Source organism: Pholcus phalangioides, unplaced genomic scaffold, assembly GCF_987345545.1.
Source record: "Pholcus phalangioides strain wild (caught in Gottingen) unplaced genomic scaffold, Ppha-v1.0 ptg000014l_1, whole genome shotgun sequence".
NCBI lineage: Eukaryota > Metazoa > Arthropoda > Arachnida > Araneae > Pholcidae > Pholcus > Pholcus phalangioides.
The window spans coordinates 5,459,227-5,471,265 of NW_028301607.1; positions in this window are offsets into that span (position 1 = coordinate 5,459,227).

Consider the following 12,039-nt stretch of genomic DNA (forward strand, 5'->3'; position numbering starts at 1 on the left):
GAATTTCACTATATTTTACGCAGAACTCGAAATACCACATCATGGGAATTGTCATTCTTTAATCTGTATTTTGGATTAAACCAGGTATTTTGGTTTAAACCGGTTTTTTGGTTTCAAAAGCATTTGTATTAAAAGTGATAAAATTTCTGAAAAATCATTCAAACTTCTAATTAAAATAAAATGTATATTAATGTAATTAACACTATTCACATATTAATTAATCTATAAATATTTCTTATATTTTAATAAAAACAAACTTTCGCAATTTAGTTATTTTATAGCTAAACTCAAAGAAATATTTCGTGTTTGAGAATTCTTAATATTATTAACTATATAGTAAAGATGTTTCCCCTACTTACTCTTTCAATATGCTTAATTAGGACTATTTTGCAAAAACTATGATAAAACTAAGCAATTGCAATGTGCTTAATAAAGCATAATTAATGCAATTTAATTAGCAATGATTTGCAATACACAGGGTGATTATAACTAAAGTTCTGATTTCAAAATACTGAAATAAAAGCCACTGGTCAGAATGACTTAAAAATTTGCTTCTTGAGGCAAAGAAATTTTGTATGGCAAAGAGGAAAAAATATTTAAAAATGTAAGATAGATGACACTGTGCTCATCCAGCACATGGGATTTGCTCGCAGAATGGATACGACAGCCAGTCAAGGCAAAATAATGCAATTAGCATGGCACAATTTCGTAATTCATGCAAACATCACAAAAATGAAGCCACTTAAACAAACAGCTACAACTTACACAAATGTTAAATATGTTGTCTACTGTGTTCTGGCTGGTGGAAGAGCAAAAGTGCTTGTTCAACAACAGATCAGAGTAGGCCTATGCCATGGTAATGACATGGATGTGCTCTCAATTCACCAAAGTTAAGTCAATTGCTGCTGTGGCACACCATTACAGAATCAACAAATCTACTGTGAAATATATCAAGAAAAAGAAATCTGAAAAATTTAGTCTGAAATTCATTCAGCCGTGGCTGCATCGCCTAAGGCAGAAGCCGCGGCTCTTTGGCCCCTTGAGTGTGTCTCTTCCCCAAAATACCACGTGTGAGCGCGCAAAAGTTCCAGATTTTTGCAAAATCATGTTCAGACACGCATTTTGACCTTCTTGTTCTTGCTCCCTCTCCTCCCAAGTGAATCATCTTTTTCAGGGTTTTTTGCCGAAAAAACAGAGTGAAAGATTGACGCTGATGTCACGTTACACTTCCGCGACCAATCACAACTGGATTTCGGGCCGAAACTGGAAAGTTTGGGAAAACGTTGTCGAAAACGAGGCTTTTTGGCTTTTTCCTAAGGTACTCGAGGTAGAGAGACTCAAAAGACGAGTCTCCTCTCAGAACAGGGGGGGGGGGGCATGCAATGTTTTCCAAAAGTAAGAAACATCAACCTCTACCCGCCAGATCATAGAAGACGATGCCCCTGGGCCACCACCTCTCATGACAGCCTCCCGAGGCTTCCTCTCCCCAACCAACGTTGGTCAACACTGCTAGAAGTGATCCACCAGGGGCCACACATCTGAAGACGACGCTTCTCGACCACCACCTTACCACCTCTCACGATGACTCCCGTGGCCACCTCTACAAGGTTTCTAGAATATTGTTCTAGGAAGAACTAGGTGTTGACCGATGTTGGATGCAGATGGAGAGAGGTATATATTCTAGAAACCTTGGGTCAACACTGCTAGGAGCCATCCGTCAGGGGCCACACATCTGAAGCCTGGACTACCATCTCGCATGACGACTCTCCCGTGGCCACCTCTCTCCATCTGTATCAAACATCAGTCATCGCTGCTGAAGCAATCCACCAGGGGCAACCATCCGAAAATGATGTTCCTAGGGCTTCTGCCCCACAAGATGGAGTGCCTTGGGCTTTCATCAACGACATCCTCCGGCTAACATCTCGTCAGACGAGCTTACAGTGAACCCGTCTTCCGCACATTTCCCAGAGAAGGGAGCCAGATATCCGTAAGACAATAAGTAAAATAATAACTTAAACTGTTTATTAAGTTAATTTTAGGGAGCGTTGTGGAGTGAAAGAAGATGTAGTGTCGAGGATTGAAAAAGGTATGTTGAGATGGTTTGGATATATATATATATATGAGAGAGAGAGAGAGAGAGGATGGACAAAAGGAGATAGACGAAACAAGTATACAAGACGAGTGTGGATGGGAGAGTTGGAAGGGGTCAACCCCTCAGCGAACGTACCTCAATCAGATCGAGGACGTTTTTAACAAAGTCCAGCTGAGGAGTACCTTAATTAAGTTAATAATAATGCACCTACCTATATAGTTTGTTTGAAAAAAATTTGGCTCTCAAAACAAATTTCAATCATTGTACTATAACAATAGTACAATGATTGAAATTTGTTTTGATGGTTTTTTGGTTCTGTTGACTAATGAGTTTGCCGACCACTGGCCTAAGGGATCCAAGTGTTACTCATACTGAAAATGCTGTTTTTTTTTGCGGGTACAAGACTATTAAAAAAAAGGTATTCCAATTGATTGTAATATTATAACGGAAAATTTGATAACATTTTACACTTCTATAAAGGGAAGGACTGGTGAAACATCTATTTCATCAGAATTTTATGCAAGTAAAGGTTGGTTTCATAGGTTTAAAAAACGATTCAGATTACGCAATGTAAAAATCACTGGCGAACTAGCCTGTGCCGACCAGGGGGCAGCTAGAAAATTTCCAAACACTTTGCAGAAAATTATTGAAGAGAATTCTCTTCAATAATTTATTTATTATTTAATTATCGTAGGTGTTTAACGCTGACGAAACTGCACTATTTTGGAAGAAAATGCCACAAAGAACATTTATCAATCAAGAAGAAAAGTGAGCGCCTGGTTTTAAGATAGACTTACTATGACTTCAAGGTAGATTTATTATGTTGTTTTGTACAAATGCATATGGGTACATGATAAAGCCCACCGTAATTTTCAAATCTGCGAATCCATGAGCATTGAAGATAAATTATGTCAAAGCTCCCATTATTTTGGATGAACACTATAAGGGTTTGAACTATGAAAACACTTTTCCTGGATTGGTTTAAACGGTGTTTCGTTCCAGAAATCAGGAGGCACCTTGAGAGTAAAGACATGTCATTCAAAGTTCTTTTGATACTGGATAATGCTCCTGGACAACAAGATGTCAATGTGTTCAAAGCTGATGGTGTGGAAGTCCTTTATATGCCTCCTAATCAACATCTATCATTCAGCCCCTTGATCAGGGGGTAAAGCGAACATTCAAGGCTCACTATACACGCCACTCAATGGAGATGATTGTGCACGCAATAGAAGATGCCAATGCATAAAAATGTCTTGAAGGTATGGAAGAATTAAACTATCACTAATGCCATTACTGTCATAACTAGAGCTGTAGAAGCTCTTAAGTATAAGACAAGTTCACCCATGAGTAACATCGCGAAAGGGCTTTGCAAGTTCAAATCAGCAATGGATTATTTTCATGACGTACGTACGTTCTTCACATGTAGGAAAATTAGTAGAGGAAGCCTTGTCAACATATTCCAACATACTTGATGATATGAATAAAAAAACAGTAAACAGAAATCACAATGTTCCTTCAGAAAACATCGCCAGCAACCGCTTCACATTCTTTTACATTCCCTTCTACCTCTGCATCACCCTGCTCTTCTCATGATGTTCAGTACACGAAATGAACAAAAAAAAAAAAAAAACCCCATGATTTCGGTTATTCACAGATTTCCGTATTTGCGATCACAGCAGGGCGAATACGGGGGACAGTCTATTCCCAAGGCCAAAATTTGCAAAGGTTATAGTAGTGTTCAACTGTTAGGTGAACATGGCAGCTAGGTGTCGTGTCATCTTGTTATTGTCAAAGTGGTTCTTCGGCAGCTGCTTCCCTGGGGTTGCAAAGTACATCTTGATAAAATTTGTGCTATCCACCACTGCTGGACAAATATAAAAAATATTTAGGCAAAGCAAATTCGTTAAGAGCAAAGAATGTTTTTCCTCAAGAAAAACATCCTCAGTAATGTCCCCCTCCCTGGGACTTTATGACCCATTCTCATGTTGGAAGACTCATTATTGAGATAAAAAAAATTGTCTCATACATACACTTCATTTTAGCAATAATGCATATAAAATTTTAGGTGCCAAAACCGATTTTCTAGCCACCCCGGCATTTTTGGTCCAACCCTGCTATTCACACACTGATGCTTTTGAAGTACCGAAATAACGTGTTGCGCAAAATAGATTATACCGCTGGCGAAGTACAGCATCATACTTGTACATTTTAAAGATTTCTTTTCTTTCGTGAAAGAAAATTCCATTGCTTCATGCAATGAACCCATGAAAATTTTCAAGCCATTCTGACCTGCAGTTTTTATTAGTGTTTTGGAATCAGAACTTTAATTATAATCATCCTGCACATAGCAGATTATTTTTCATAAATCACTTACTACTGTTCATCCTAACCAAACGGTGACCCAGTACATATTCCAAGGAATTGCTAACTGAAAATATTTTTGGGCAGGGATCACCGGCCACTTCTCAAACTGTCCAATTTCGGGCTTTACTACTGCACAGTAGAATCTCGATTAACTGGGGGTAATGTTGAAAATATGTAAGAATAACAATTCAATAGGCCTATTAAGCCTGGTGGTGTTATACAACAGGAGATGAGCTGCTTCCTATGGAAAGAAAATGAAAATGTCTGTGAGGTAAATGTAGCTACTAATACACTGGTTTTCTTTTGGATTATAAGACCACCTGCCCTTAGCATTCCAGTGAAGTCACAACTGTTGCTACTTTTTTTGTGAAGGGTGAAAAAAGCCTGTGAGATAATACACCACCACCACCTATGTGTGACGCAATCCTCATTCATGAATTTGCTTAAGAATGTAGCGCAAAGTAAAAAAATGCAGTAAGAATGAGGAATAATTTTGATCAATTGAGATACTTAATACAAAAGAAAATTTATATTCAGGCCACTTAGATTTTTTGTAAAAAAAAAAAACCAACACATATTGTCTTACACCATCTAAAAATATACCATCAGCATGTACACCAAGAATAGAAAATGTGGTAAGAATAAAACATATTGGCTAATAATGAACCAATGCAATATTTTAAGGGGGGGGGGGGAAATTATATTTAGGCTACTTTTATATGATTTTTTGGAAAAAAAACCAGACTGGTTTTTAAAAAAAATAATCCTTGGTAAAAACCATGGTTTAAACCATAGTTTCCCCAACCTTTTTTGTCCCATCGCCCCCTTTTTCAAAAATTGTTTTCTCCCATCGCCCCCCCCCCCCCCCCCGGAACATTCCATACTAACTGTTTTATTGCTATCTCTAGAGACATGCCAGCCAAAGTGTTACGTTTTTTTAAGAAATAGTGTGGAAATTTTTTTGTTATTGGTATTTTCGTCATTGAGCAGCTACAACAAACTGAAAATCAAAAAATGCCTGAATAAAACATATGTAGAAGTTATTTGCATATGGGGTATATATTTATGAGAGGATTTTTTTTTTTTGTAAATACAGGTGCACAAAGAAATAGAAAAGGTGCATTTTAAAAGCACGTTTTTTTTCTTGCACGATAATTTTTTAATACATATTTTCTCATTTTTTGTACATGTTTTGGAATTTTTGACTTTTTCAAGATTTTTAATATATTCTAGGGGGTTTAATGCATATTTTTTGCCTTTTTAAGTGCATATTTTTTGCATTTTTAAGTGCATATTTTTTGCATTTTTAAGTGCATATTTTTTGCATTTTCAAGGCATATTTTTGCATTTTCAAGGCATATTTTTGCATTTTCAAGTGCATATTTTGCCACTTTTTTAGTGCATGTAATCCTCTAGTGATTAAATTCATTTTGTTTCTACTTGTGGGTTGGAGGGCCAAATATCCCGAATCAATTAGGAATGTCCGAAAACTTTCACAAATTATTATGGAATTGTTTTTCATTAATTCTGAATTTTCATAAATTTTGGAATTGTTTCTTTCTTTCATAAATTCTGGAATTACTTCTTTCATTAATTCTGGAATTACTTCTTTCATTAATTCTGGAATTACTTCTTTCATTAATTCTGGAATTACTTCTTTCATTAATTCTGGAATTACTTCTTTCATTAATTCTGGAATTACTTCTTTCATTAATTCTGGAATTACTTCTTTCATTAATTCTGGAATTACTTCTTTCATTAATTCTGGAATTACTTCTTTCATTAATTCTGGAATTACTTCTTTCATTATTTCTGGAATTACTTCTTTCATTATTTCTGGAATTACTTCTTCCATTATTTCTGGAATTACTTCTTCCATTATTTCTGGAATTACTTCTTCCATTATTTCTGGAATTACTTCTTCCATTATTTCTGGAATTACTTCTTCCATTACTTCTGGAATTACTTCTTCCATTACTTCTGGAATTACTTCTTCCATTATTTCTGGAATTACTTCTTCCATTAATTCTGGAATTACTTCTTCCAATTATTCTGCTCAGTAATTCTGAATTTTCATCAAACTTTGGAATTACAGTAAAACCTCTCTTTTGCGGACACCAGCGGGTCAAAAAAAGTTTGTCCGCAAAAGGGGTGATCAAAGGTTCCAAAGTAATAAAAGAAATGCATATAACGTCCCAAAAATATATATATAACAGTGGGGATAAAACGACGACGCCCCCCAAAGATTTTCGGGGGGAAGACGCCCTGGTCCCGTTTTATTCTCGCACCGAGCCCGGAGTCTGGTAAAGGTTGACTGCATATTTTTAGAGCACTGTTGGCTATAAATTTCACGGATTTACAAAATAAATAAATTTAGAAATTAACTGTAAAACTCACCAGAAATTGAAGAACAAAAAAAAAATCGGATTTCTAAAATTAATTTTTCCGCTGAATAAATTCATTATAGGTGAACAACAACACGGCAGGTGAGGGAGGCAGCGACGTCACTGATGACGCTTCTATAGTCCAACTGCGCAGTAGAATTTTTGCGATCGTTTGCTCTCGCTCTGGAATTTGGCGCGAAACTTCAAGCCTTCTCATTGGTCGTTGGGCCAGCTTTCACATCCGGGAGCTCTTACTAATTTGTTTATACTGCTGTGGGAGACAAACACAGCAAAAGTCGTCTGCTCTCTCTCTCTTTCTGACCGGGAAATTTCAAGCCCTATGATTGGTGGAATGTCGTTCTTTGGGATCCGGGGATTTTGAAAATTTGTTTATGCCAAAGAGCAGGACGAGGGGAGGAAAAAGGCGAAAAAAGTCACGTGGGGGGGGGGGCCTCAGCTTAATATAGAAGCATTTCATGAACCATTAAAATCAATTAAGATTTTTTTTTCAATTTTAGCAAATTAATGAAAGAAACATCCTCAATTTATATTGGGGTCGCCTTTGCCGGACCCAGAGGTGTCTTAACAATGGCGTGGCCGTTTTAGTCCTATTAAGTTTATATATTCAGTGACCCAGAGCCACCCTTAAAGATGGGCAGTCGCATCGGGCCCCGCAGTTTGGGAAGCCTCGCACGTACAGTATTATTGGCGGGAGAAAAATATACATAGGGGCCGTTCAAGTATTACGTCATCATCGATGGGGGGGGGGTTTGTATAATGCTTACGTCATCAACCACGCGATTTATGAAAATACGAAATATTCTTATGGCATGGTACTCAGTGCGCCAAAAACGAGAAAACCTTTCGATAGTTCGTGGGCACTTGAAGTAACATCCCCCCCTCCCCCTATTGATAAGTGCCCTACAGAGCCACTTTAGTGCTCTATAAATGTTTCGCGGATCTCCTCTATATCTTCTCAAGCATGAAAATTAATGTCTCCGTGTTTTCTTTTGATATTCAACTGCATAAATTCATGTAGTTTAGGATGTTTTAAAATTAATTATGGGCCCGTAAAAAGTACATCGAAAAAATTCCACAGCTTTAATTAAGCATTTTTTTAAGCAGAAACAGGCAGAGATGGATAACTTGAAGTAGTTCAATGGGGGGCAATCGAAATACCTAGCACCCTTTAAAAAAAGAAAAAAATATATATTTATTTTCACGTTTCTTTAAATCTAGATATGTTTCTTTCATGAGTCGCGCAAAAAGTCGCCATATTTGGTTAACACGGTTTGCATGCCCCACAAAGAAAGGGAGATATCACGTGATCCAAAAAAGCCTCATTGAAGAAAACCCAGGCAACGCCATGTATTATAGCTAGTTAAAGATAAATCTTGAGTTCATAGCCTTCAAATAACATTGAAATTAACAGAAATTGATTATACTCACATTTTAAGGTATTCTCAGTATTTTTGCATTAAAAAACCAAATTTTTGATCGTGGGAGGGGGGCACGAGAGCCCCCCCTTGTGTACGTGTCTGATCCCACCAATATGCGTTTGGATTCAGAGGGGCCGAGCTGATGATGAAATTTTGCTGACCAGGGGGGGGGGGTCAAAAATGGCTAAAAATTTGCTTACGTAATACTTGAACCGCCTTGAGACATTGATGGAGGGGGGGGGGGTTTGAATGATACTTACATCCATCAATCACCCTTTATAAGAGCCGGACTTTCCCTAGTTTGTGGGCACCTGAATGTAACTATCTGTAAATATATCAAACTTTTATATTGAATAGTGTTATACCACTAAAACCAATAAGATTATTGGTTGCATTTGCTCGAATGTAACCTATGAGCTTTATTGGTTGGATTTTTCAAGTTTTATAAAAAAGGAATTTTATAAAACTTTTATAGTGTAATCCCGGTTCAAGACCGAGATTACACTATAAAAGTTTTATAGTGTCTATAAAAGCACACACACTATAAAAGCGTCACATCTATAAAAGCTCTTTTTGATAAAATGTGAAAAATTCCACCAATAAGATCACCGGTTACATTTGCTCGAATGTAATCAATGCGCTTATTAATTGAATTTTTCAAGTTTTATAAAAGATCTTTTATCAAACTTTTATAGAGTGTAGTCTCGGCCTTTGATAATTACTGAATTTTCCCTTTTGTAATCGAAGACGAATCTATTAAAGGAAATTACGCGAATTATGACAATAATTCTCGGAAACCCAACGCTTACCTGTGTAGACGCTGAGACTCGAATTTAAACAGCATATTACTGTAAATTATGGAATCAGAAATAGAATTATCACAGGTCTGCGATGGAAAAACTTTCTTAGAAAATGATTAGTGTTTTTTTTATATAGTTTTTTGGATGATAATTACTGGGAAAATTACTAAAAATTACATCACGTCTAGTTTTGAAGAGATAAACTAAAAATTAAATTGCTTAGGCAGCATACAAAGCACATTGAAACTGTGCGTTATAAACAAATACAGTAAATCATTTCCAAATATAGATAATTCAGTGATTCATAGAGTGATGTTGGGGCGCTGATTGTAAATATGGCATTCGTTTTGTGACATTGGCTCTACTTTTCCAGGTATAGTGAAAATCAAATTTCGATGGTGTAGTTATAGTCCTCCTACCACGAGATGAGATTTGGCTACGGCACGTCATGTCACGTCAAACGATTCTATTTTATCCTGGAAGGACATGCCAATCGTGAAAGCTCAGTCACTGATGAACTTTTATCGTTTTACCAAAAAAAAGTTGAATAAAATCATCCGACGTGACGTGACATGACGCAGCGAAAATTCATCTCGTGGTCGGAGGACTATACATTAGCCACGTACGAATCACATTAAAACTGTGTGCTATAAACAAATATAGTCGATTCCCGTTTTAACGAATACCGTTAGATCACAAAAAAAATGTCGTTTTATAACGAAAACTTTTCTAATCTATGGAACATTCCATCGCCCCCAAGGGGGCGCTAACGCCCACTTTGGGAATCACTGATCTAAACAATTAATAGCACTGTTTGCTTAGCTGTTTACTAATATGTGTAGCATATCTTAGTGCCCTGTGAGTTTCATTAAAATGTCAAATGTGGCTATCGCCTTGATCTGGTCCAAGTATTGATGCATCATTTTCCAAATGACATCAATGCTTTGGTTAAAAAGGTGAAGAATGATTCTATTAAAAATTTTTATCAGTGCGATGAACGCTCAATTAACAGGAAATTGTTGATAATTATGTCTTTAGTTGTATGAGATACTGTATTAGATTTGGTTGGAAATGGGGACAGGGCCGCAACTGGGGTGGGGGGAAGGGCAGGCGGATCTGGTGCCCCGGTTGCTGAACCAGAAGGGGCGCCGAATTCACCCTCTAACTGCTTCCTCTGCATGCAAGGGGCACCAAAATTCCGGCTTGCCCTGAGTGACAAAGTATCTAGTTGCGGCTCTGAATGAGGATACAGTACTGTATGAAGAAATTCGCTCCAGAATGACTTTTGTTTCTTGAAACACAATTTCCCATAAGTTTCTATGGAATATTGTTTAATTTATTCCAGGTATGGCTCGAAATTTAAAGATAAGTTTTTTAAAATATGAAGGAATGTTATAAAGACAATAAAAAAATAGCTTTGAAATTGGAATGAAGAGAATTTACAGGAGTACGAGATACAGATCTTTTTAAACTATGCACACAATAAACACCAGCTTCATTCTGCTTAAGCCAGTGTTAACACAGTCGAGTGTGTAGGTGTCACCCATCCGTTTGTGTTTTGGTACATCTGGAGAAAAGATTACAAAAAGGGGATGTGAGTAAATCAATGCTCGAGTGACATTCGGACAACGATTAGCTTAAATTCAGCTTATGATGCAGCTGATTTATATCATTGCTTGCATTTGTATCAAAGAAAATGTTCATTAATCACATCTGTTAGCCAAGGCAGAAAAACTATGAAAAAAAAATTGTTTGCAGAAAAATTCACCAGCAGAGGCATTTCTTAGCCAAGGTACTGTAGTTATATGTCCTCAATAAACTGATGATATATTTGATTTTCTTCAAACCCGATTTGAATAAAGCCATGCCAATATGTTCTTATCCAACTGCTTAGATAATCTTCATTCCAATCCCTCCCTTCCTTGTTATTAAAAGCAAATACAAAACCCTATTTGTGCTTACGTAATATTTGAACGGCTGTGAGAATAATAGAAATGTACAAATAATTATACAGTAATAATTACAGTAAGAGGGAAAAATTTTTCAACACAAAATTTTTTATTGTCATATGTTATTGAATGACATTTAACATAAATAAACAAAGTTGCACACACTATGTCATAGTCCCGAAGGCAATTAGAAATGAACATGATTTTATATATTATGAAATTCTTTTTTAATTGCTGCTTGTATTTCTATAGGTTGAAAATGCTATTTTTCATAGTATTCTGTAATACTGTGCAGATGTACGTGGTGTTTTGAATTTGTATACATTATAGAATAAGCAATTTCCTGATATAGCAGAGAGGATCAAACCATCAAAATCAATATGAGATCACAGACATTCTATAACATTGAAGATAAACATATATATACAGTAGATAAACATATATATACAGTTGATAAACAGATATATACAGTAGATAAACAGACATACACTGCAGAATAAAAATTATTCTAACAGCCGAGAGAATAAGGCCATCAATAAGACATTGCAGACACGATTCTACAATATTAAAAATAAACATGATCATGCATTAAATTTTTAAAATTATAAACCATGTTGCTCTGCCCGAAGAGACCTTTTTACCCTTTCAGCGGCAATCCTGATCTGTTTTATTTCTGTCATCCCAAAATATTTTGTCTTCTATAAAAATGCAGTGAAGCTGTTTTTACAATAAAACATGTTTTCTATTCCCCTCCAACCAAACAACTGTTAGTGGGCAGAGTTAGCTATTGTTCTAGGTTAGATAAGAAGAAGAAGCGAGAAAAAAAAAAGAGAAATAAATATATGCTCAGTATAAATAATACAAAAGGTTTCTCCTCATAGAAAGCCATACACGTAATGGCAAGGTTTTGCAATTTCAAATGTGGCAATTATAATGCTGATCAGGAAAATTTCAAAAACCACTTAAAGAGTTAAATGGGAGTTTGGCTTAGATTTGCACCTTAAATTGAAA